The sequence below is a fragment of the Drosophila pseudoobscura genome, chromosome 4, assembly GCF_009870125.1.
Source record: "Drosophila pseudoobscura strain MV-25-SWS-2005 chromosome 4, UCI_Dpse_MV25, whole genome shotgun sequence".
Classification (NCBI taxonomy): Eukaryota; Metazoa; Arthropoda; class Insecta; order Diptera; family Drosophilidae; genus Drosophila; species Drosophila pseudoobscura.
This window is the reverse complement of record NC_046681.1, coordinates 12258855-12286495: the sequence shown is the minus strand read 5'-3', so window position 1 is coordinate 12286495 and position 27641 is coordinate 12258855. Positions and strand designations below refer to the sequence as shown.

General features: G+C 44.7%; 1 long non-coding RNA gene across 5 annotated transcripts; it reads right to left on the bottom strand.

Annotated features, from left to right (window-relative positions):
- Positions 1-40: 40 nt before the first annotated feature.
- LOC6903458 (uncharacterized) lies at positions 41-27559 on the bottom strand. Of its 5 annotated transcripts, none has more exons than XR_004469299.1 (8): positions 27207-27559; positions 27063-27136; positions 21340-21502; positions 17149-17221; positions 2014-2500; positions 791-870; positions 487-698; positions 41-426 (listed from the first exon to the last, which is right to left on the bottom strand). It is a non-coding gene; the product is annotated as an uncharacterized lncRNA (long non-coding RNA). The 5 variants fall into 5 exon arrangements; XR_004469300.1 differs by having other exon boundaries at positions 2316-2500; XR_004469298.1 differs by lacking the exon at positions 2014-2500.
- Between the last annotated feature and the right edge of the window lie 82 nt (positions 27560-27641).

Here is a 27641-nt window from a genome sequence, read left to right as displayed (position 1 = left end):
GTAGTCGGGATAGTTTCCCCGATACAGGATACAGCAAGGATGGGTTTTCATACTTTTATTCATTATAACCTAACTTAGTATAAATAATTACATCTTAAGTGGACTCCATTTACATCTATTATCTAAACGCATAGACGTATATATACTTAAACCTAACAACAACAAGGTCTATCTATAGTCTAGTAGTCCGCGTAGCCCCTGCCTTGGTTGCCATAGCCGAAGTCCTTGAGATAGTTGTCGATGGCCAGGTCGAAGGATGATGGCGGCTTGTTAGTTTCGCGCTCTTGAAGGGGGTGCGCTTCTGTCCAGCTGGGATACGATTCGGTCTGGCTGGGATACGAATCGGTCTGGCTGGGATAGGACTCCGTCTAGGGGCAATCGGATACTACTCTCTCTTTATGCCAAAGCGTAAGGTACTTAAGTCCTCTGTAAAGGAAGATATATTTTAAAATAATTCCACAGTTATATGTATACTGATTCACTTACGTGTTTCGAAGCTGAAGCCCAGCCCTTGATTCGGCGGCGTTGTTGATATTCTTGATCCTTGGATAAGGACTCTGACATCCGAGTATACATATGTACATATGTTGTATGCTGATGTCTCCGGTATTTGTGGCCCGATTTGGGAGTGATATGGCTTCCTGTGATCAGGGGAACATTCACCATGGAGTCATTATCAAGAACCGCTATTTGTGGACCTGCGAGTGGAGAATTTAGTCTCAATTAATGGAGTCCTTAACAAGGTAAATACAAGGTAGACAAAATATTTTTCACAGCTATAAATACTTACTTTCCTCCGTTATTGTTCTTGTTCTATCTGGGCAGGCCACAGCTTCTCTAAATCGTCAGAATGTCCTCGATCGTTTGAACCTAGGATATTGCCTCGTTAATGTTATAAATTGATATAAATCACCTTTTCTTGATCGAGGGAATGAATGAATGAATCAATTTACAATTTGATCTACAATTTCCAATACTTTTATTTCATCAAATTCAAGGGAATAGAATACAATCGTATATAAAAATCCAACTGGTTTTACACATGATGTGAAGACTTTCTCCGGGTTGGTGTTTCAGGGTGGCAGGAGCATAAATGTGTCACCCTGGATGTTCGTGTGTTACGACCATTACCAGCACGTGATGAAAGTGTAGCCATTGGAATTCACTAAAGAATCAAATTGAATTGAGTACGTGTCGTAATGGCCGCCGGGCAGGTCCCAAGCTTAAAGCAATCGCTTCCAAGCTATAGCATATCAGAGAGGCAATGGAAACGTTAAAGGCCGAGCTCTGTGGCTCAGGATCTAAAACTGAAAATCCATCAACCATGAAAATCTCAGTCAAGCGTACAAAGCGAGAGGCTGCAGGCAGTCGTCGAGCCCCTCTATAATGTACGAGCACTAACCCTCGGAACCCTCCTCCTCGTAACTCTATACTTGGGCACAAAGCGCGCGCCTGCTTTAAGGCCATTAATCTTCAATGAAAGGCGTTTAATTTATTTGGTTTTAATTTAAATTTTGGCGCTACGATTTATAGACCAAACTTTGACGTTGCCATACGAGGCGCCGTACTTGTCTGTATTGCAATTTCCCGGACCCCTGCTGGTCGCAGGTTCCGACTCCTGCTCCTCCAATTTCTGGGGCTGCTCTTGTTATTGTTGGCTAATTATAAATGTGGGACACGAAACCGACAGTTTCAGATTGCGCAGAGGGGCAGAGACGAGGCCCATACAAATTGCTGGTTAAGCATTGATTATGCTCTTGTTAAGGCTATCTTAGGGGCGGGATGGGATCATTAGCATACTAGATGCATCTTGAATTCGATTCATGGCCATTTTTAGTGTCTTATTAATCAATGAAGTGTCGCTTTGACAGAAAACATTTACATAAATTCTATTGTGGCAGTACAAGACCAATTGGTTGACTGTTGTAGGTAATTTGAAAGGGTTTGAAGTTTATTTTAAGTGTTCTTATGTTGTGAATGGCTCGAATTAAATTTGAATATGTTTTTCCTTACCTTAGGGCTGACATTAGTGGAGTGACATGGTGCACTGAAAACTTCAAATGTGCTGTTTAAAGTTATTCCTGAAATACCCTGAGGTACGTACATACATAGACCTGACATATCTGCCCATGGTACCTGATATTATCAATTATTTATATTGAAATTCAGGGGAACAATTTTGCATTGATAGTATAGAGAGAAAGCAGACTGCAACCTAATTACGGAAATAACAATATGCCAGAGTTTAGCATCACCGCCGAGGGGCACAAACTATAAACACGATAACGAAAATATTAGAATAGTTGAATAGTTACCAATGTCAATAGCAGGAACTTGTTTGACTAAACTTATAAACATGACTATGAAAGTAGTGGAATTCTTAGAGGGCTTTCAAAGCTCTCCATGTGAGGGACTACTTCCCGGAAAGTAGTATAGAGCGGAACTTCCCACGAATCAACGCCGTCCGGGTCGCCGCTGGCATGGGTTGGCCAAGTAGCTCCTACGAAAATGAAACATAAGTACAAATCAATTACAGGTTTCGTAGGAAAATCTTCCCCTTAGTAGCGCTATATAATCAAATCCTTGGCTTAAATTCTACCCTTGGTTGGCTTTGCTTCCTGTAATCTAAAAATAGATGGAAACTCAATACTGGAATCAGCGTCTACAAGAGAACAAGAGTGTCCCATCTCATATCCGCTTCTTTTCCACCCAATCAATTGAAATCCACTACGTCATTTAGCCACATTAAGCATACGCCCCGTTTGCCGTGTGCTGGGCGGCCTGTCTGTCTTTCTGCCTCTGGGGGAGGACTTTCGGGCCAGGCCTATGTGGGGGTTCTGGCCTGGCTTATTGTTGGCTTTGGGTTAAATATATAAATATCAATTTCGCTTGGCTCGTTGAGGCAGAAAAAGAAATAAAGCCCAGAACTAAATGCTAGCCACGTCGATTGCCAGATCAATTGCCAAAATGTAACGATATGTACGGTAACTATGTGTGTGCGATTGGGTGTGGGGTGTGTTGTGATGCGGTTGATTCTTCCCCTATAGAACACCAGCTCATCAAGCCACAACGCCCTCAAACAAAACAAGTCGAAAGCTTGGCTGAATGCTGGATGCTGCCACCACTGTGGCTTATCTACAGCTTCGCTTCGATTTTCTGTAGATGGGGCGAGTCTGTGGCCCACTCCCTTACAGCCTTGGCAACGTTCCCAGGGAGCACTCGCAGCCGTCTCCTTCTTTCGCCCACATCGTTGTGGTTATAATTTTGTGGTCTTTTCCATTTTGCGGTCAACTCCAATTGGGATTTAATTTGTACTTCTTTGTTGTCGTTCGTTCGTATTTTATTGTATGCCAACCAGCAACAACAATGCCCCTTGTGGCATTCGCCTTCGACGCTTTGCCATCATTTTCAGTTTTAACACAGCATCAGCACCCCCTCAATCTCCGCTCCCGCCCCCCTTGATCGTGTATAGCCACCCAGCCAACCAGCCACCCACCCGTATAACCATTCCATGCGCGAGTTTTTGAGTTTGAGCCTCGAACCGAAAATTCAATTTTTGTTTGGGGGCCTGTTCCGGTTGTATAAATGTATCTGTATGTGTGCTTTTGTGTATCTGTATCTGTATCTGTGTGTGTGTGTGTGTGTGTGTATTGTAGGGAAATGCAAACCGAGTTTATCCACTCGAACTGTTAATGGGCATTTTGTATTTTATTTAATGTGAAAAGTTTCTGTTGAAAATATTTTCGGGCCCCGGTCCTCAATTGCGAAATGCTCTACCTCTAGCCCTAGCACCGCCCCTCCCTCGCCCACGATTTCTGTGCGCCACCCCTCCTCTATCATCCCCTCAGTTGTATTGTTGTTCTGGCAGAAATCTGTTCCGAGAAGAAAAGTTTATATTGTAATATTTTAATATTGTTGGCTTGTAATTCAAGCGATTTAATTAGCCATTATGCGGGGATGGGTGCGGGCCCTCCGAGAGAGGGAGAGAGAGGAAGAGAGCTAGAGGGGTCCACTTAGAAACAAATTAGAGCAATGCTCGGTGAGAGGAGGGGCTCTAGAAACAGTTAAGGCAATTACGGGAGCGGGGGGGCAGGCTAAAGACGATAGGCTACAGCATTGTCAACTCTGCTGAGTCTCCCAGTTATGAAAAAACGATTTTCATCCTTATTCTTTATTCTCCAGAACAGACTTTCCCCATTAGGAAAAGACTTTCCCCTTGGGAATAGGCCTTGAAGGGGAATTCTGGCTTTTGAGCACAGCAAATTGAAATAAATTGTAGAATATTCTATTGTTGGATGGTTTGAGAGTGATTTCAAATAACTTTTATAGTCATTTATTGATAGCATGTGACAAATTTCACAATTTCCCAACAATTTCCCTTAAAACTCAGTGCCAGTCAAGGTGTATCTTTAAATATCTATCCCCTCGAGAGGATCCTTTTCTAATTTGACGCTTCCTCTGCATGTGGCGACAAACTGCTCAAGTTAACAAATTGAAAATGAAAGATGAGTAGAGGCAGGCCTAGAAGCCGGAAAAGAGAGGGGTGCAGGAGGATTGCTTTCCACCAAAATGCAACCATGTGTGGCAGGCAGGCAAATCAAACATTAACTAGTTGTTGGAAGAGTAATCCCAGGGACCTCCGCTCCACCTGCTGCCTGCACCCTACACCCGTTGACTTACAGGCAAATGAACACGTTGAAATTTTAATAAGCCAGCAACCAACGACATTTGCCAGCCAATTTGCAACTGCAACAGGAGCAGCAAGGGGGGCCAGGGGCAGCAGAGGGAGAAACCAGGCAACAGCAGAAGCAGCAGCAGCAGCAGAACAGTTGACGAAGACGAAAAGTGGCCCTGGAATATATAGAGGATGTTGGGATGGGTCGAATTGGTGGTTAGGGCAGGTTAGGGGCGGAGGGGACAAGTAGCTAATAGAGTCCACACACTCAGAAAAACAATGGCCAACATTTGGAATTTGTACAGATTACGATTCAGTTAATGGACCAAAGAGAGAGAGAGAAAGGAATATGCTTTCCAGAGGCGTGTCTGCAACGTTGGCTATTTACGAGATGGTAAATGGGATAGAAAACACCCACGAGCGTGAAAAATCAGGCTCAAACCTTGTTTTACAAGAGGCGGAGCTCCAAAATAGTCACTGTTGGAGAGTATCCCAAACATTTCGTAGAGTTTCTTGCCGTGCAGAGACCCTGTACGTTGTCTGGCTGAGTCGGAGGCTCAGCTGTTGGGCGCTTTTAATAAGCTGGCAGCCACAAATTTTCGCGACGACGTTGACGATGGCATTGCATGTTGTGCCAACGTCCAAATTAGAAAAGTCGCAAAGAAAAGCAAAGCAAACAGCAGGCAGCAGGCAGGCAGGCAGGCTGGATGCCAGTGAGGAGGCAGGTCTGTGAGGCAGCAACCAGGGCTTTGGGGCAGTGCCAGGCATTAGAGGGGAGCCAAACCAACTGCGCCGGAAATCAAGTGTCACGTGATACATGCAACAACCACGTGCGGCTATAAATTGCATGTGCCGAGGCTGCAGCAGCAGCAGCAGCAGCAACCAGAGGAAGTGCAAGAGAAACCAGCCTGCCAGCCTGAAGGACTCTCCTTACCATCCATGTGTGTCTCTGCCTATGTGTAAGGGTGTCTGCGTGTGTGTGTGTGTCCTCCTGCGTGCCAGTGTGTGTGTTATGTTACTAATTATCTGACGGATTAGCTTAATTGGTAACAAGTGCACTTGCAGCCAACACACTTCACGAGCGAGACTCTGCGGCCGAACTACTCGAAAGTGGCATTAGCCTACTTTTTTTTTGGGATGAGAAGGGTCTCTCCAAAAATTTTGGCCTCCAAGGGTACGAGTATGTGTACACATATGTGTATATGTATATAATGTGTAGGGGCTGGTATGGGTGTGTGCATATGATGTGTACAGGAGCATGCAGGAGCTTAGCCAGCGATGAGGACGTTGTGGCAGTTCAGCAGTCAGCAGGCCAGTTATAATTTTCACAGCCAAAACTGGGCTTAAAAACTTTTGTGGTACTCCGAGAGAGGGTCCTAAAGGGTCTACTGGAGGGGGCCAACACAAAAGCGGACAGGTCAACAAGTCGGCGAATTGGTCAGCTCTAGCTCTAGCTCCAGCTCCACTTCCTACTGCAGCTCCTCCTGGCTCCCACCTCCCATCTCCTGCTATGGGTACGGGCATGGTCTGGGTAATGCCATGGTTGTGGTTAAATTGGAGAGCTTGGGACTGGACCGGCAGAGATGCGGATTAGCTGGCAGTCACAGTTTTCGATTCACATTTTGGGGATTGAAAACTTTACTAATTTGTGAAAAGGGTGTACTTTTTGCGACTTTTAAGCTACTGGCAGTATAGAAAATAAAACTAAATGAGATTATCTACAGTGATAGTTCGCTTGGTGGACAACTAGGCTAGGTAACCCAACCAATTAAGGGAATATCTTTACCATAGTAACTCAGTGACACTCACCATAAACCCTTGACCTATCAGAAGACCTTAATTATCAGACACTTTAAGTCTTCCCAACCTATGATTCACCACAAGAGCTAACATTGAAGAGCTTTTAACTCTCCTTCCGAAACAATTATTCATCAAAAAGGTTGCTAATCACAAAACTGTTGCCCATAAAATGCGGCTACTTAGCACCTGGCAAGTGGCACTCTTCTCGAACTGTGGGCTTCGAGTTCTCAATAATTCTCCTACTACTATGAATAACTCAATTAAAACTTGAACCATTCTGAGCCAAATCACAGTTTTATGAATGCCACACTCCCAGGTCTCTCTTTGTTGCTGTCTTTCCTTCTCTTTCCTCTCTCTGGCTGTCTGTCTGCCAAATGAGATTCCTGCCTCTCGGCTGATGCCTATTGCCTATTGCCTATTGCCTGTGGTCCTTGCCTTGTCCTGGTCCTGTTACTGTTGTGAATCCTTTTCCTGTATAGGCTGCAACACCTTCGGACCAAAGACTTAATCAAGTTGACCCCTTGCCAGAAAGGTAACCAGGGCAACCGGGAGCAATGAGAACTAGGACCTGCTCTCTCTCTTCCTTTCGCTTCGCTTCGTTTCGTTTGGTTTCTTTTCATATCTCTCTGCATCGGCCTCTTCTTTGTCCAAGTTGTTTATTGACACTTTGTTATGTGCTGCAAATGACAGTCGGGACACATGGAGAGTGTCCAGGGTCCTGTCGCCTGCTTCCTGCTTCCTGCTCGTTTTTCCATTTTCTGGTTTTTATTGGGGAAATTTTGCTGAGCTGGCTGGGTCCGTCTGCCCTTCCCTGGGTCTACGCTGGTCTGGTTCGGTGCTTGTAAAGTACAGAACACAAACCCGAATTAGAATCGAATCAATGCAATTGACTTGGACGTGCATGGGAAATACGAATGCAAAGTTCTGGCAAACTCCCCAGTCCTCAGTCCTTAGTCCCCATCCCCACTCTCACTCGGAGGTCCTGTGTTGGATGGTGTATCCCGGATGGTGGCCGAAGGGCAAATTAATTGATTGCAATATGATTGATGACATTGCCAGACTGCGACTGCGATTCGCAATCATTTATTAAGGAATCTGCTCAAGCAGCTTAATGAAAGTTTGCCCAACGTTTCCGTTTCTATCTTGAGGTCCAGTCCATCCTCAGATCGGATTCTTTCACCATTCCGATTTTCCCTGATCTGCCCCGCCCTGGCCACCCGATTTTCTTTATGACTTTGGGCTAGGTTTTTCAGGGGCGCGTTGAATCTTGTTTTATTCATGTCCGCTTCTCTTGGCCCGGCTCTGGGCCTTGGCTTTTCATGTGCTTCGCTTTTCATTGTTTGCAGTTTTTCTTTTGCACACGCCATGGCTTAGCATGAATAGTAAATAGCCCCTGCCCCCCCAGTCATCCCTCTCTGCTGCTGCCACTGCAGCTTAGAGGGGAGCCGCCCAAAAAAAATACAAGAAAGCCGGACTGCGTTCAGAGATCGAAGCATTTGATACCCTTCAAGATGCATCATCTGTATGGCAACGGCTGGCCATAGGTGGGTGCCACATTCCTCCAATTATCAGGAGTGTGGCTCTACTCAAAAGCAGAATACCCCCTCCCCCGTTAGGGTATCAAATACATGTAGAAGCAGAAGCGAAATTTGTGAAGAGCAAAGTCTGTGCAGTTTGTGAGTTGCGCTGCTTCCTTCGCATTTGCTTTGATAAAATATTGATTGCGGTCTGCTTGGCTCTGCCGCTGCCCTCGCCCCCCCACCCTCCCTGTGCTGCTTCCCCCCTGCGCTTTCTAATGCTCAACATGCGTGTCAGGCTTCAGTCTTCCCCTTCCCCTGCCCCTACCCCTGCAGTGGTACAGCTTATTGTTTGTGGTTTTTATTTTCATCACAAGCAACACTTGCAACAGCTTCCCCCACGAAGAAGCAGCAGCAGTTCCCCCTTGCCCCCCAAAACAGCAGCTGTGTGTGTGTGTGTGTGTGTGCCGCAGAAGGGGTTTCAAATTCAACTTCAATTTTGATGGCTACACTCAGAAATTTTGTGCTTAACCCTTGGCCGGCTGAGAGGGCTTCAACTGTCCACAGGGGAAACTACGAGTGGCAGAGCTCTTGTGGCATTGCGAAATGTATCTTGTTTACTTTTTCCTTTAACAAACATACAAATCTCCTTTTTATTTCCGAAATAATTTCGAATGGTTCAGACCTTAGCCGAAATTAGAGGTTTTTCGTAAAGAAACTAAGAAAGATTTGTGAATCCAAGATGTATAGAGGATGTGCCCCACTTTTCCTTATTTAAATTTAAAGTCCAAATATATATTTTCACAATTTGTTACTTCAATAAATTGTGTCAAGATGTTAGGCCTTGTAAAATCTATCCCCCTGGGGGTTAAGTCAGGGCCTTCCTTCTGCTTCCTCACCTTTGGGCCGACACGCACGCAGAACGCAGTTTCGAAAAGGGGAGCGTGCAACATGGAGATTCCAGTTTTCAGCTCCCATCGAAAAACAACGCCCAGTGGATTTGTCCCTGGCCCTGCCGCTGCCCCTGCCGCTGCCCCTGCTGATGCTGCAGTTGCTCCAGAATGCCCAATGTTCTGTGCGAAATAGGCGAAAGAGCCAGCAGGCCAGCAGACACCGAGACAAGGAGACAACGGCAGCGACAACGTCAATTTCATACATATTCAACTGCCTGGAACCGAGCTCCGCTCCGCTCAACTCAAGCGAACTGATGTGTCGACTGGGTTTTGGGGCTAGGGATTGGGCTGCTGGGTCCTGCTGCTGCTAGTCCAGGACTTTTCCTGCGATTGCCGCTGCTACTCCTGCTGCTGCTGCTGCTGGGATTTTGCGGCAATTTCAAATACAAATTGCAGTGTTTTTATGGCTACAAATGCCTTTTTTGTCATTTTTTTACACTCTTTTTTCTGGGACGTACTGGGTACTGGGATGTATGTATAGTACGATGTGTTGCTGCTGTTGTAAGCAGCGACAGTTTGAACAAGGGTCTCAACGAGAGGCAGCACCAGCAGCAGCATACGAACGGATTTCATTTTAACAGTTTCAGCAACGTTAATCCCCAATACCCAAATGCAATCGCTTGTCTGTTGGTGGTCGTATCGGCCCTGTGCCACCCCAAAAGGCCAGGGCCCTGGGCCAGGGATTTATGGGGAGGCGTAAAGCGTTTTCCCCTCCCTCCACACGAACCAGAGTCAGAGTCAGATTCAGAACGAGAACCAGACCCACAGCCAGAACATATGCAGGCAGCCCTACAACTGTCCCCGAGTCTTTTGTTTAAGCCGCGACAGCAAGAAGCTACCACTAAAAGCCGCAAAAAACATGCTGAAATTGTCAGCGAGGGCACAGATTTCTGTTCGTATTGGGTTCACCAGAGAAAAGTGCTGTTGGGAATACGCAACTTAAAGGTTCTGTTAGTCATCGCTGCAATCAGATACGAGAGGAGACATCCCTTAAAAATATGACCAGTCTCGAAGTAATATTGATTCGTGTTTCCAGCTGAAGAGAATTCTGTATTGAAATCAATGAGCATTACGCTACAGATAGACAGTCCTTATGGCAGGCTAGTGTGAACCAATATTGAGCTATAACTAGTTCCCACCAGAACTTAATTTCATTCCCAAAAAGAAAGTCAAATTCCAAAAAAAAATTTAATTTTCATTTGTTCCACAAAAAAAATAATATCAATTGCTATTCCCAAAGTGAAACTGAAATTCGCTTAGACATCTTGCCCGAAAATTCTCAGATAAATTGTGCTTTCCTATGGGAAAGTCGAGAAAAAAAATTGAAAAAATTGCTATTTTGTGTAGAGGTTTTGGTGTCAATTTAGGTGACATTTGACTTAGTTGCAGGAGGCCAACGCAATTGAGTTTTAATTGCACAATTTGGCTAGAGAGGTACTGCTCAAATTTAATGGTTAGTCGATGTGTTTGCTGTTTAAGTTAGCCTCGGTTGGCCGACACGTCAACAGCAAGCAAGGCACCGGGCACCGGGCACCGAGTACCGGGCTGAAACTGGATGTTGGCCAGAAAGTTCTCAGTGTCTCGATTAAGACGACAAACGAACCACATCAGCCAGTTATAAACCTTTTGGCTCTGTGGATTTTGATGATGATGGGGTCATACTACGCCGGCTCCTGCCTCTAACCTCTAACCTCTGTGCTCTATCGTCCTGCCTCCTTTCGGCCCGTCTCCATGGATGCTTACCCTGCTTGGCCCCGCTTTGCCGGGCTTTCAGGCTTCCAAACTGTATAGCCGGCCTGTCGTCCAAGGGGAAAGGTCGATGAGATGCCGTCTGCCGATTACGATGGGCGATGATGATGATGATGGCGATGGCGATGATGATGGCTGCTCTGATGACTGTGACTGAACCTACGACAGCAACAATACGCAATCTGCTGCTTGGAGATGAGCAAACTTCTCGATTCGGCTAGTGATTTTTTATGGAGAAAAATGTGACTAAGAGGGCACATTATAAAGAAAGGCTATTTCCCATTGATGAACGGGACCCAATCTAAATAAATGGGAGAGGGTTAATGAGAGATTATTCCCAGGAAATCAGTGCTAGGACAGACCAAATCTTCTATTGGTGGGGCGATATATAAATATATAAAATTAAAGGGAAAATTATAAACCAATAAAGAGAACACACTATTTATTTTCATAGCCCAAGTTCCCATCTATAGAAATGAGTCCAGGCAGTGACTCAATCACCGGTGACACATTCCTCTTGCTCATCTCTAGACAAGCCATTCGGTAATCCCCAACCCCCTCTCCACCCAGCCTCGTGCCACTCCACCATCGTGTGAATGTTGCTTGCATTTGCATATTCTCTAATTTGGCTAGTTTGGCAATTGCGGCCGATTTTGCAAAATGTTATTTGCCATGGGCGCCACCTCCTGACCAGGAGGCACCCGCACCCGCACCCGCACCCGCACCCGCCTGTCCCCGCATCGGAGGCACCCCCTTCTGCCTTCTGCCAACTATGCAGCCTGCCGCAGCCGAATGGCTTCACAAGTATTTAGTCTATGACGAGTTGAGTGGTTTCAAGTGGTTCCCCACCCACCTACTACCTTCTGCTCTTCTCCCTAGCCAGCCTCCCTGTACGAGTATGTACGTATATTTATCCTCCTGGCCATGTGCTATGCTTCGTGTCGTGTGAATTTGTTTAGTTTCGAGTGATGCAAAGACGGCGGCAAAGAGCAGTGGGGCAGGAGTTTGTTCCACTTCATCGTGCCTGCCCCACCTGCGGCAACTACGGCTGTACAACTGTTCGACTATTTTTCTACTTGATAAATGGGGTTTTATTTTATTAAAATCCCTGACTTGTTGTACCATTGCGGTGTTCAGCCAAGCCAATCACATTATGAAGGCAACCAATTTTAATTACGGCCATTACAACAACTGGGCAAAAATCCGAAACAAAAATAACCACAAGGAAGAAGGTGGCAGGAGGCAAAAGGCAGGAGGCAGGGGGAGGAGCAGCCGCAGCAATAATGGCGAGGCTGAGCCCTAATGCCTTCTGGCCAAAACTCATTTGGCCGCGTTAAAGTAATTACGATTTATAGGCCACAAAAATCCGTAACACAACATAAATCCAAATGAGCCAGCTTTTCTCTCTCTCTCTCTCTGCCGTTCTCTCTCGCTGAGGGAGTTAAAAAATTTTAACCACACACAGAACGAGTACTACGACAGTACTGACAGAACCAGGCGACACCTGACCCCACCTTTTGGTGGTGTCTTTATTACTTTGTCAAGGCAACGTGCGATAAATAAATAAATAAATGCCGCCTAACAAGCCGCAAAGTTGGATCAAGGTATGGGGTGCTATGGGGGCTATGGAGGGGGCCGGTAGGTTGTTAAGGGGAGTCAAGCGAAATTTGTTGCAATTCATTGACTTGGCGCAAAGGCGCAAACATAAATTTCTGTGCCACGGGCTGTAAAATATCGACAGCAGCAGCAGCAGTGGAGGCACTGGCACTGGCAGTGGCAGTGGCAGGCAGCACCCCAAAAACAACAAGAAAAATCAAGAAATATTAATGACTTGAACGAACAGTCGATACCCTCACCAATAGCCGAACATAATTAATGGCCAGTGGATTAATTAACAGCAGTTTCGTTTCACTGGCACTTGTGTATATTTCACACTTATTTTTCACGCCATTCAATGTGGCACGAATAGGTATTTATACACTTTGGTGAATATACATTCTCTGGGATAATCACAGTTTACTGCAGAAAGTACTAAATGGTGTGGAAAGTGGCGAGATCTCGCAGTAGTGGAATGATTTTGTATTTATTTAAGTGTATGGAAGGATAGATTATAACAAACGAATGGACGTTCCCTAGAGAAGATTTATCTCCCATCTAGGATATATCTGGTCGAATGGGATCAATAGCTAGAGTTCTGTGTCTGATTCTGCCGCCTGACGACGGTGCTTGATTCTCCATTCCCTGGAGGTCAATCAATCTGTTCCCCTGAAAATTTCCACTTGACTTGCTCCATTTATGCCCGACAAAAGTCGTCACAAAGTGCCCATACCCTGTCCCCCGGCGAGTGTACAAAACAAACTTAAATGCCAGCATATTGTAAATTTATTGGATTGGGGACATCGTGGCGGTGTTCTGGGCTTCTGAGCTGGGCTCTGGCATGGGACATGGGGTAGGGGGATTGAGGCATGTGGCATGCGGCCTAAGAGTCAGGGCTGCCTGTTGGGTGACATGTGCAGAGAGGGCAATCAGGCGATGGCGATGGCGAATTGCGATTACGATTACGATTGCGTTTGCGATGGCAATGAGCTTCTCAGCCGTAGAGAGAAGCAGCGCAAGGATATAATATAAAATGTTGCCTACATATGGGGGCAACATTTGCCCTTGCAATAAATAAATGTTAGAAACGGAAAAAGAAATCAAAAGTCGAATTGAAATCGTTCCGCTTCTAGGGCGGAATGTAGGTTGCGAGATTAATGGAAACGAATGAAATCTCTCACAAAGAATGGTCCTATAAACACTTACAAATCTTAAAATAAATGTGTACAGAACCTGCTGTTGAAATATGTACATGTTTTCTATTGTTTCATTATTAATGGAGGAAACGGAGGGCTCTCCGAGTACAAATCTGAAACATATTGAATGCCTTTTAATATTAAATGATGGCTAAACCAAAGTCGATGGTAAATCTAGGAAATCCTTTGCTTTTAACATTGCTGTAATACACTTTATATTTTAAACACATTTCAAAACACATAAAGTAGCCTTCTATATGGGTCAATTGGTTAAGTTAAATTTACTCTTTCGGCTGATGGTAGAAACCTTTTAAAGGAATGTGTCTGCGCTCTCGGCTCTCGGTAATATTCACCCGACCCCATTTGGCCGGCACATCTTATTAGTCTAACCCATGCCCCATGCCCCATCCCCCCTCCCACTCCCAGGAAGAGGCCATCATTTGGCTAATCTACCCTCTTCAGACACTTTATAGGGCAACCCGACAGCCACCCAAGGGCGGATGACCAGCCCCCGGATGACCTTCGCTGACTTCGATGGAGCACAGCACAGCACAGCACGGCCCGGCCCGGCACACGCTGCTTAACTATTTGTCTGGGGCTCAAGAGGCTGATTCAAATGTTTAGCCAAACGCTGAAATGTAAATCGTTGCAAGAGCAGCAAAAAATCTATCAACTTTGAGACAGAGACAAGAAAACGAGATAGGGACAGACACAGAGACGGAGACAGAGACAGAGACAAGGGAGAGAGAGAGAGAGTGCTAAAGGGAGAGAGCTCTCACCTAATTCTACTTCAACTGCTGCTATTTCTGGCCTGCCGTATTTCACGCCTCGCTGCATGACTGAGGTGACTGTGGGGGATGGCTGGGGGGTGGGGGGTGCCGCAAGGACGGACCACCCGCTGGCTAGCAAAATGCCTTTCGTTGTTCTTGCTCGCAGTTGACATGCTCACCGACGGAGGAGGACTAGTTTCTAAAAACTTTTCTTGCCCATTGTTCAAACTTTTTCCCAGCCACCCATCACTCACGCCCTAAAACTCAATCCTTTCTCCATTCCACAGCAGCCCCATTCCACAGACCCATTTCCATTCGCATTCGCATTCGCATTCCCATTCCCATTCCCAGAAAGCAGCGCGAATTCAGAGATTAGTCTTCCACTTGGATAAATCTGCAGCAATGGGCGGCAAAGTTATGGCATTCGAAGAGTGTCTGGAAACAGAGAGCGGGGACAAAGGACAAAGGACACGGGACACAGGACACAGGAGCAAAGCGACCAACCGAGGCGATAGCCGCCATGACTACCTCTTCCACCTGGCCAGAGGCAATTCCTGTGGACCGTCAGCATTTTGCTGCCCGCTGCCCGCTGCTCGTGGCTCCTGCTACCCCGTATTTGTGTCACTTTATTTGTATTAATGGCACTCGGGCATCCTGCGGCGCAGCTACAATAAGTAATTTGATCGAGTGGCAACGACTCCAGACTCCAGACTTCTAGACTACCAACAGCGAACAGCGGACTGTGGACTGCGGACTGCCCGTCGAGGCAGCACCAGGCTCAACGCACTTTGGTCCCTCCCCTGGATGCTCCTCTGTCCAATGCATTGTGCATTGGCGAAATGAATTTTTAGAAGATGGCAGAAACGAATAGCAGACCAGAAATGGCGCAAAAACGAGACCAAAGTGAAGACTGAATGCTCTCGAGGGTCCTGGCACTGCCACTGACTCGAATCGCTGTTCAGACAGACAGGGCTCTGGGACAAGTGGAGAGGCAATTGGTTTGAAGCTGGGGTTATCATGAAGCGGGCTTGAAGGATGCTTCAACTGAAGATAATTTCGATTGGGAACCACTTTCCACGAGAACTTTGAGGCTGTTTAAGCAACTCGAGAAGGGCTTCTTTCGGTTTTAGATTGAGATTCTACTTGTTACAAAGAAATAAATAAATTGAAGGAGCCAACTAGAAAATGCATTAAAAATGCTGCGTGATTGAAGCATAAGGAAATTCTCGCTAAATTTTTGATGAAAAGTGGGACTCTATATGGTAGAAAACCAATAAGTTATATCACGCATAAGTGATCATGGAAATCTGCACTTAGGATAGACCTCTCCCATATCTATGTGTTCCCTTATCAAGTCTCATTCCATAGCTAATATACCCCCCAAAAGGACAGACCAAACGACAATCGAATCCATCCGCAATGGCGACTAAAACTACTAGCCAAAAGGAGCTGGAGGAGGAGTTCCACGACGGGGCAGCCTAGGGATTCAGGATGCAGAAATTTTGAACATCTAGGAGTAACAACGGCAGCCGAGTGCAAGGGATTAAACACTCTAGATTTTATTAGATAGAACCCAGTGAACAGCAAACGAAACGGAATTTTGCAGCGCCCATCGTTTATGGCCGTCCAGCCCCACCCCATCCCACTGGTCCTTTAAGCTTCCATCCCATCCCCCCGTTCGCTCAAGGTCCACACGAACATCATAAATTCTGTGACAAATGCAGGTACAAAGTGCTTCCCAGTGGCAAACTTTTGCTTGGCCAAGATAAGGCAGAGATTCCAGCTGGAGCCCACGCCGAGCAGGACCCTCTTTTCGGGCCTGGTCAAACATAATTGCCAAAACTTTAAGCTCTCCCTCTCCGGCTCCGGCACCGGCTCCGGCAACAGCTACGTCTGCCCTCCGCCCTGTGTCGAGTTGGGTGAATTTTAATACCAATTGATTCGAGATTTTCGCAAAATATTTGCATTAACTTGTCAATTCTCATGAGAGAGGCCTAGGCCAGGCCAGGGCCTGATTAGCTGTCATTGTGCATTCCAGTCAACAGAGGGGAAACGGCCTGCTTGTTCGCCAGAGCACTGAGAGGCGGAGGCTGGCCATATGAACCCAGGAAAACTGGAGAGCTGTACAGTGAACACATGCCACAACCGGACAGTGTTTCTATCCAGTATATTTAAATGAAGGCTGGATTGTGGCGACTCTTTGTTACAGTGAATTTCCCTGTACTTGGTATTTGGTATATTGTGGTCGCAAGTTCTCAGTTTCCGCCTTGTTTTGTAAGACTGCATAATATTTTCAGTTCAGGGTAGGCGACAGTTGTGGTAACAAGTGACTTGAGCTGGTTTTGTTATTGAAATGAGCCACAAACCCATACACGCACACGCACACACATTTATTCACGCACTCCGCAGTCACACCGATCCACAAACACAGCTGCAGATAGACATACAGATACACCCGCAGATACACTCATGCACAATGTCTATATGGCTGGGGACGGAGTAGGGGTGGGGGTAGGGGCTAGGGGGGATTGACACTCGCACGCATGCATAAGTAAACCAACATAAACATTTGCTCCAACGCCGAGTATAAAATGGCATAACAAGCAGCAAACCACACACAAAGGCACAAGGGCACCGGAGGAATAAAAGCAGGCGAGGAGGCGGGTACTACAGGGGAGCGAAGAACGTATGTATAATATTGTATGGCAGCCATAGATCGAATTTTATGATACCCTATTAGCGGATAATTGGGGCAATTGGGAGATGAGTACATGGCAGGCTTAACGAGGATATTTCTCATGTTCTGGGGGGGGAGCATCTTTCGACGGCAGAAATGAGAGAATTTAATAAAGGTGGAGCCTTAAAAAGGGAGCTGTTATGGGTTGAACTTACCACAGTTTTCTTCATCTCGTATATCCAAAAATAAATCCATTTATCGTAGGTAATACAAAAATTCGTTTGTTATCTGAAATACACAATAAAAATTAAGCAATTAAATCAAATCATGTATTATTTTTTTAGCCCTAAAGTATTCTGTTATACGTAATGGAATTTCCTGGCATGAAACTATGAATAATGCTGAAGGGTTCTGCACAGGAGAGCTTTTGCTGCAAATGTTTAAGTAAAAAGTTCCTTTCAAGTTGTTTACAAACAGGGAATACCCATCATTCCTTTGAGTGCACGAAAAACCGCAGTTGGGAGCCACAAATTTTGTTGCTGCGCATTGCTGATGCTGCTCCAACTGTTCCTTCTGTTCCTGCTGTTCCTGCTGCTCCAACTGCTTCAACAGCTCCGCTCCTGTTGCCCATGTGGCTGATACTCGTACTTCTTCTGGCTTCAACAGTGGCTTCTGTAGCTGCTGGTGCTGCTTCGAGTGGGGGGAAATTGCTGGAAAAGCTGGGCTGGTGCCGCCATCATCATCTTCGCCTTATTACCGCAGCTTTTCTTTTGTGAGTTGCAAGTTGCTGGTATTGTTGCTGCCACCGCGCGGCTGCCACTGCGACACCTTAACGAGCTGCTGCTGCTGCTGTTGTGTCAGGTGGGGCATTCGATGGGGGTGAAGGACCCCTCCTGTTTTTCTTTTCTCAACTGGCCATGCAATTAAATTGGAGCCAGCCAGCACACAGTTCGATGCATGCTACATGGCATCTAAGCAATTGACAGGTTGCACTTGAAGGCTGACACGTCGCACACACGTCACACAAACAGGAGAGAGATAGAGCGACACACACACACATACACACACACATACAGGCGAGTGCACATGCAATCAATTAAATTCGTTGTAAATTCAACGGCTTATCTGCCGTAATCAATCTTAATTTTCCACTTGACATGCATCGCCGAGGCAAAGGAAAACGGAAAGACAAAGGCTTGGCAGGAGAAGAAAACCATCTCGACTCTTCTCTCCCACTCGAGGGATCCTCAAGGCACTCGAGTGTGAGCAAAAGAGAGGGACGGAAGAATGGGACGGACGGAAACCGTACACACACTGCGTATACGCAACCTGCCCGCCCGATGCTTTACGCATTTTAAATCAAAAATACATTTCCGGCTGCCGCCACACAAAGAATTCCATGCCACAATTTACGAGTGTAGGCCCCAAATAAGAGAAGAGTGTGCATTGCAATCCAAAGTGCACTCGAGACAAATGTAAAATAAAAATCGCAAAAATGTTTAAACTCGGTATAAAAGTGGGACAGTTCCTCGGGACTGGGACTGGGACTGGCACTGGCACTAGGCCCGGACTGTGGACTGTAATGGATGATTGTGTGCGAGAGTACGAGTATTTTCCTTTATTTTTCAAAACTTTTCAATTGATTTCCCTCCCTCTCTCTCTCTGTGCTCTTTGCAATCGTAATGAGTTCGTTTTACAGGTAGATTTCAATAATTGAAATTTTTCATTCGGGTTACGGAATTTGTCCGCATCCTACAGCTCGTATATTGGATTTCGATTACCAAAAATGGCTCTTATGATTGAATCTCAAATGCACACACTTCGTATGGCAGGAAAATTTAATCGAGAATTTTTGATAGGAATAGCATCTCTGATTGGAACTGGAAAATTGCTGGGGATTGCACATATTAAATGGTTTTATTCAACAATAAATGAACAAATAAATAACAATTTTTCCTGCCAAACAAAATCTAAGCAACTAAGGAAAATTTTTAATAAAATACGTTAAGTTCGGATTGAATTCGATTCTCAATTAATTATAAAAATATAGCCAAGAAGAAGTCTTACGATACGATACTTTAAACGACGCTTAATTAAGGCACCTTCACAAATAAAATATTAAAAGGCAAGGGACTATTTTTTCGACTTTTCCTGAGGTATTAAAGACAAAATTTTGAGGAAAAATTATCGCAAACAAATTATTGTTTTAGCATTTGAAAGCTTAATATTTCCCAGACGATAAGCTGAAGCTACAAAGTGTTCAGGTCTAATTTAAAGAAGCATTTATCAGCTTTTCCTCAGTTTGTAAGATACTTAAGCTATCTGAAAAGAAGAAGTACTACCTTCAAGAAAAATATTGCATATACCATTTTATAAAAATTTAAGAGAAAATCTTGCAATAGCAAAAAGAACCATAATTCATTAAAAATTTTTACAACCCCAAATCTATCAGAAAAAGTTGGTTCTAATGAATTTTATTAATTTTTACGAGTTTATCTCCTATATTTTTAAATATTCATGATTTCGAACAAGTGTTGAATGCAACAAATAGAGGAAACCATCTTTCATTGGTGAAAAACGTTATTCCATAATGACCCTTTTTTATAAAATTTCCAAATGTCATATAGATTACATTTCCATGTACCCTGTTTTGCAAGTTAATGAACATTTGCATACTCAACAAATTTTGATAGACTCTTGTACTTCGAATCGAGACAGAAAGCCTTACAATATCAATGCCCACTAGAAATCTACTGCTCTATCTATTTGTGCACACATATGTATACTCGTATTCCCCCCGAGATACCAACAACACAGTACAATCTTTCAAATGAAATTCCCTCGAATTATTGAAAACTGATATTTGTTAATTGAAGTTCGTTAATTGAAATCGAAGAGAAAGTGCAAACTAAGTGCTAGAACCACTCCATAGTGCTACTTTGTTTGAGTTAGCCCAACAAATTCATTACCAATACCCTCGAAAGCCCTAATGGACGATTATGGGCCTCAATGTTTAATCAAAATCACTTGAAATGCCTTCCAGCTAACCAGGGTCTCCATCTGCTCCTCCTCCTCCTCCTCCCTCTGGCACCCCATCCCATTCCACCACTTATGCTTATGTGCATCCAAATTTTGTGCATGCCAGAGAGTGATTTTGGGGCTTGGCTCGGATCGAACCGAACCGAATCGAATCGAATCGAATCCATCAGTTGGCCCAGAGATATTTCAACCATCTTGTTGCAATTTGTCCAAGTTTGTTCGAGGACAGAACCGCATGCTGCCACACTCGTAAGTAGAACCCACGGCCACGTCCCGGACGCATCTATGGCTTGATGTACGCACTGATACACCAGTTACCGGGAGCATTACTTAATATGTGTAAATTGTGTGGCATCAACTATGCATTGTGTGTTATCTCTGGCTATCACAACTCCTGCTCCCGCACCCCACTACCCCTCGCCGCGCCCCGACCCTATGTCCTCGTCCTCGTCCTCGTCGTGTGCATGTGCCTGGGTCGTGGCTGAAACAATTTATCATTTGAGCATGACGCACGAAACGCAACACACACTCCACTCCCCTCCGTCCCCACCGTTCCCACCGTCCCACACCGAGATACGCACTCATACATGTATTCAAATGCATTATACCATTGAGCTCATCAGTGGGGCTTCCACTTGCCTTCCTTTCCTCCCACGGCCCCTCCCCCTCCATAACCACTCGGGCTTAGTACTCCTCGAGGCAAAAGCATTTAACATGCAGTTTATGTTTGCCGCAAGATCTATTACAGGAAATTCACATATGTATGCCGATGTGCACAAATTGTTGTAAGTGGGTGTGGCCGGGAGATGGATGATGGTTTCGCCAGGAGATGGAAAAGGAAAAGCAGATCCTTAGCTAGAGCAGAGGTAGATCCAGAGCCAGGACTTTGCGGTAAGTCCCAATCGAGCAGCAAAACAAAACCTGATTATTTTGTGCGGTTTGTGTGGGAGCTTTTCACAGTGTGTTCACTTATGCCAGGATTTGCATTAAATATCCTTATTTAAACATCCGAACACACACACACACACACACACTAAACTAAACAAATACAACGCCTACGAAATTATGCAAAAGTCGGCAGCAAAGATTTCTCGGTTGGGCGCATGTTTAATTTATTGATTAGGTCGCAAGCCCCAGCCATAAGCCCCCGACCCGAATCGACCCCAGATTGTGTTTCGAATGCAATTGTAATAAGTTTAATTACAATTCGGAGTGCACTCAGTTGTGCCTGTCTCTTTCTCTATCTCTGAAGTGAGTGAAGGTGTTAACCGAATGAGTTGGGCTTAAGGGTTTGAGCCAGGCATCGCATCAGGCAGTCAGGCAGCCAGGCAGCCTGTCTGACGGGTTCATTAGATCGAATTACTTACTTGCCGTCACTTCCTTTGAGTTATTTCATTGGAATCATGTTGTCACATCACGAATAATTTGCTCTGGCATTTTGCTAACCATTCTCTCTCAACTCTCATCTCAAATTTGCACAATTCCGTTGTCCATTGGCTCATAATTACGAATGAATATCCATTTCGATGCCTGCAAATATTGATGAGTGCAAAAGGAAGAGATATACATAATTATACAATTGATAATATGCACTTTGATAGTCTATTCTAGGATGTATGTCACGGACTTCTGTCCGATTTGGCAATTGTTTTTGGGAAGTCCGACAAGTTTTTGATAATCCTACTTCTGTAATCATTTTATATTAAGCGTAGAGTGGATGTGCTGATTAAAATGCGCTTAATTTAACAGTATTTAATCTAATAAAAAAGTTTAATTGGGGCCTAGTTTATATCGTTTAATCTGTGCTTAACCCAAATACATTCCTGGTCTAAACAGTGCCTCAAATTAAATAATAAATTGGTGGCTTTTTAGGGGGGACATTGAAAATGAATTGAAAATAGTTCCAGAACAAGGAGCAATATTTATTCTTGGTTTTCTAAGGAATTTGCCCCACAAATTGGTTCGTTAATATTTTGCCATCGTTTTTCCACAACATAAAAACTTGCCAAAATAAAAGCCCTGCTCCAGTCTCTCTAGACTCCATCCCACTTCATTAGCTTATTGATGGCTTGGGTCTTGGGTGGCCGAAACACCAAAATCTGCATATAAATTTATGTTTGTTATAACTTTAATTACCATTAGTGCTACCAGCTATGCATATAACAACTCAGCAAACAGCAACAACAACTGCAATGTCACTTTGGCAATCAAATGAGAAAACCCAAGGAGAAGACCCAAAAAGGGAAGATCCAGGCGGCTCCTTGCTTGAGCAGCAGTGGGCGAAGGGCATCCTCAAAATCAGCTCTCAATATAATGCGGCGGAAGCTTTTGTGAAATCCTTACGTCCAACTTTTTAATACGAAAACTTTTACCGAGTTTAGTAGTAAGGCAACAGCAACAACAACAACAGCAACATCAACGAAAAGAACAACAGCTAGTAAAACTACACCAACAATTACAACAACAACACCATTGGAAAGGACACCAACAACTAAAGCAATTGCAACAGTCACTTGGTGGACTTGTTGTGGGCAGGACGAGAGCCGCAGTTGGCTGCCACCGAACTGAATCTCGAGAACAGAGCATATTGCATATCCCTATGTCCTGACCAGACCAGACCCCAGGACGACCCCCCGGCGGACCCCCGCCAATCTCCCTCTTCTCCAAAAGCGACCAAAGCCACTTGAGCAGCACAGAAAACTAACTTAATCTTGTTTACATTCTATGACGAGTTATGAAAATGAAAGGATTAAGCTGGCCACAAACAAACGCACCAGCCAACCAACCAACCAACCAGCTAACACACACACAGAGAGAGAGAGAAACATGGTAGTAGATGCATACACACACGTGGCTTATACAAACAAAACTTACGCATGGAAAAACCGAAGAGAACCAAGTCAACAACATCATGGTACAGCCAGCCAGCCGGGGATCGGAATGTGTGAGTGTGCGACGAAGTCTGGATATGCTCTAGGCCAAGAAGCACTGATTGCGAATTATTTGTGGCACAATTTTATGCGAATTTGCTGAAGAAGAGATCGTGTAGCTTTAAGGGGGGGGCTAGACTGCACTTTCAATTTATCTATTTGTGTTTAATGCCTCTGCCTAAGGACGTTTATTTAGGGGCTAACATTGAGAGGATCCTCTGTGCTCTCTGAATCTCGCACATACAATTAAAAGTACTTCTACTTGGCCTGTCCAGCGAACAACTCCCTTTGGGTCAGTGTATGTCAAAGTGAGCAACAAAAGGTCTGCCACTGAAGCAACAACCGGAAACAAGAACAACAGCAACATTTAACTAGCATTTGCCACACCCTTGGCATCCGGGCGGGGCCTCTCCTCTCATCCGTGGCCTTGCAAATTAGTTGCATTTTAGTTTTATATTTGGTTAAGTTGCGTCGCTTGCCTCGTTTGGCTCTAGCGTTGGCTTTGGCTTTCCCTTTGGCTTTGCCACTTTTTTGTGTATTTTGTATTTCATAAACGGACTTCCAACAGGACCTGCGGTGGCGCCGACAGTCTGTCGTGCAGCTGTCGATGTATATCTTTATAAATTTACCAACTCATGGCACCACCTTCTACCCCCCCGCCCATCTGCTGGTCCTCTTGCAGCGCCACCTCAGATGACGACAGCTAGCCACAATTTTCCGTCAGCTCTATTTATTCATTTGTTTGTTTGTCCATCGCCTGTCCACATAATAATTTTGAAGTGTAAAAATATTTTCCATTGCGGTCTGGGACACGTGCGCAGCGTATCCATCAATGATGTCTCCTGTTCTGGCAGACAGACAGACAGACAGATAGACGTGCAACGCCTCTGCTGTACTCGAAAATTTAATTTGCACATCATCGATAAACAGTCAACAAGGCAGGGCCAACAGACTGTTTGGGGGTCTGGCACGGGGAGGGGGAGGAGTTGGAGGTGGGGAACGTGTGAGGCATGTTTATGATATGTGAGTCGAGTCCCATGCCAAAACGAAAAGTTGTTAAGGACTCTATGAATATTGCATGCGCTGTACGGGTAGTACTCGTACCGTATATGACGTTTGTTTTCAATTTCGGTCTGTTGGCTCTTTTATTTTTCGGCAAGTGGAGAATTTATCATGGAAATGATACACCAGGTGGGGCAGGAAACCAGAGAACGATTCCATTGCATGCCAAGGTGGAATAATAACAATATGGGACTGCTAGAATATCAAAGAGATTCAAATCTAATGGAGAAACGATTGGATTGATTCCATTTTGGAATTGGTTCAGTACGGCACTCGATAAAGGGTTTATTTTAAATTGATTTACAGCTGCAATCGATTCAAGAACTGATGGAGAGTTTATGGAATATTGCAACTACTGTACTCGTAAAGCCACACCATCTATGCGGCGCATATAAATCTCGAGGAGTACCGCTCTGCAGTCAGGAACTGGAAATAAGTGGGAGTTTAATCCAGCCCGATCTCAGATCTCAGATAGATTGAACTCAATCTTGTATGCAGTTTGAATTACTTCCGGAGCCCATAAAATATGTATATCACCTTAGCCAGCCGCTTTATTGTAGCGCAGCGTGCCACCAGTCCGCCTTTGCCACTGCCACTGCCACTCCACTCCAGTCCATTGGGGTTGCATAAATTGTGGCAAGTATTTATTGTATTTAATGTAAACTTGCCCACTTGGCAAGTGCAAATAGGCACGCAAAGGCCACCAGTTGCATCTGCCACATCCACCAACTGGCAACTGACATGTGTGTGGGGCACATTTTGGCAGTGCATTGCAGTTGGGTGTTCCTGCAGCTCCTACAGCTCTTGCTGCTGCTGCTGTTGATGAGTTACAGCCAAGTTGTTGAAGTTTCTGGCCAAAAAGTTGACGCAGCCTTTAGATAAAACTGCAGCAGCAGCAGGGGCAGAGGCAGAAGCACCAGCAGCAGCAGCAGGGGCACAGACAAAGAGAGGAGGACAGGACACTCTCTCGTCAGATATAAACTTCATTGAAGTATAAAGCAATTAGTGTTGGAAAGTAAGCCGAGCAAAGTTTCAGTCAGGTGGAGGAGAGACAGTAATTTGATTCAACTTCCATTTGTGGACTGTGTTTGCTGATGCAGAGGCAATTTTTCAATTTTTGAACCAGAATTGTGGTCCGCATATCTCTGGCTCCATAAATTCTTCAAACTATTATCCTGGCATGAAAACTGCAAGAGGTTTTTCGTCCTGAGGCAACAAACATTTTTCAGAGGTTAATTGAATTCTGATTACACGCTTATATTCAATTTGTGTGTTCAATGCAACACCCTTTTCAACGTCAGATTCTTTAATCAAGATTTTACTGAATTTGAGAGGGGTTTCAGCCGTCCAGCAAAGCATTCATATTATTTTCAAGCCACAAAAGTGTATAAAAATCTCTAAATCCCAATACCTTTCATGAAATATTTCCTTTATCAAAGGATTTTCGATGCTGAAAATTGATTTCACAATACCAATGCACTCGTCATTTTGAATGCAATATCACTTTACAGACAATTTCATGTGGCACTCATATCGAACTCATTTCGGGTCTCAAAGTTATTTGACATACGGAAAAACCATTCCGCTGCAAACTTGACAAATGCGCAAGGGCCTCGACCTCGACCTGGGCCAACATCAATGAAAAAATCATCAAGCGGCGGCCATTTCCCAGCCATTAAACACCCATGGCCATAGATAAGCTGTGCAATGTTTGCGTAAATAAATTCGCCTCTTTTTTTCCCTCTCCCTCTGGTCGTTGTTCTCCACAAAAACAAAAAAAAAATAACGAGAAGAGTGGCCATTGCATATGAAAATATGTCCATTAAAAATAGATGTGTGGCCGTCGTTCTGGGGGCGTAAACGCGTCGCCACCAGCCCCGTCTCGTCAGCTGTTGGACATGCAAATGTGCAGAGCGACTCATTCGATTGCCAGGCCTACGTCCACCGCCTACTACTATATACTAAAAATATATACATACATATATATACAATATTCCCTCACCCAGTGCACGCACATTTGCGGTTCATAATTCGCGTGCCATTTTTGTACGTTGATGGACAAAATCAACAAACGAACAAACGAACAGGCGAAAAAATGGAGCGTTACCAACTTGAATTTAAATTAAAATGCCAACGCAGCGCGCAAGGCAAATTACGAGAACATTCAGGCATCCGTTCAAATAAATATATATATACAAACATATATATTTATATGTACATCGTATAGTAGGGAGACGATAAATATTGATTGTACGGTCACGTTAATTTCTGGCAATTATGCGCGTTTCGCATTTATTTATAAAGAGTACTAAGAGATGAATATATAATCCGTACATACGAGTATGAGCATTTATAGGGGTCTTGCTGGGTCTGCTGGGCCTTTACTATTATTTGTTATTATTAAATATGTCTCGATAATTATCGTACACTTCCCTGCATCGTCCGGCATGGGCATCGACATCGACATCGACGCTGGTCGGAGGGCACCAGCCGGCTGTGGTCGGCCGGCAGATGCTTAAATGCATATTGAGTGGGCCAAATCGAAATGGTCAATATATGCAGATACACTTTATATATATAAAATACATAGCTGTATGTATATGCGTGTGGGGGCATGGACTGCTTCGAGGGAAGATTGAAGTGTTGACAGAAACTGCAGGTCTTTCGCGGGGGATTAACAGAAATAAATATTTGCGTAAAGTTTCTGTTTACCAAATATATGCAGGTTTTTACAGTCACCTGCCGTGCTTGACACAGGACTTTTGGGGTGACAAAGAGATATACAGCTGTATTACGAATGACATTGAAATGTAATAATCCATGGAAAGTGGCACCTAAAAGTCCCAGGAATAAGTGACTTTAATTTTGAATATTTCATTATTCAATCCGTATCCGAAAGCCATTTTCCAACTATCAAATGCCTTTAACCTAGAAAACTTCCTTGGAAAATCATATTCTTAAGGTCGTTCCTTTTTTTAGGATGCCAAATTAATATTTGACTCGCAGTGCTCTCTTTTATAGACGCAATCACAAAAGGATTACTCAAGTGGGGCTACTCAAAAAACTCCATTAAAAAGTGTGCATAAATCGATACTCACTCTGTCGGTGGAGCTCCTGGCTGGCTCCTGATGTCTGTCTGAACTTCAACGGCTCACCTCGTTTTATTGCACCACTTAAAATAAATTTAATTAATTAAAGCAGGGATGGCGGGAGGCAGTTAGGTAGGAGAAAATAAAACAAACCTTTCGAGACACTTTTAAAGAGAGATCTACGGCGTGGAGCTGGCAGACATCCAGGCGACCGATTTGCATCTTCTCTCTTTTGTTTTATTCCGGCTCCATCCTTGCTCCTTCCCCTTCCCCCCATTTGGCATATGTGCTAGGCAACGTCGTTATTCTGGCAGCATCGTCCTGACTCCCGAGTCCCGTCCTCTGCCTCTGCCTCCTTGTATCCCGTGTATATCTTCTTATGTGCCAAACCGCTTGTGTTCCGTATCTGGGCTGCGTTTCCTTTAACTTTCCGCTGGCATCCGGCGCTCCTTTCGTTTCGTTCCGTTCCGTTCCGTTCTGCTCAGTTTACTTGGCTGGCAATTATGAGAAGAAAAATAAAAATAACGTTTTTAGCAGCAAACCCAAAGTTTTCCTCCCATCTGGCTCCCTTGCCCCCGTATCCCCCCC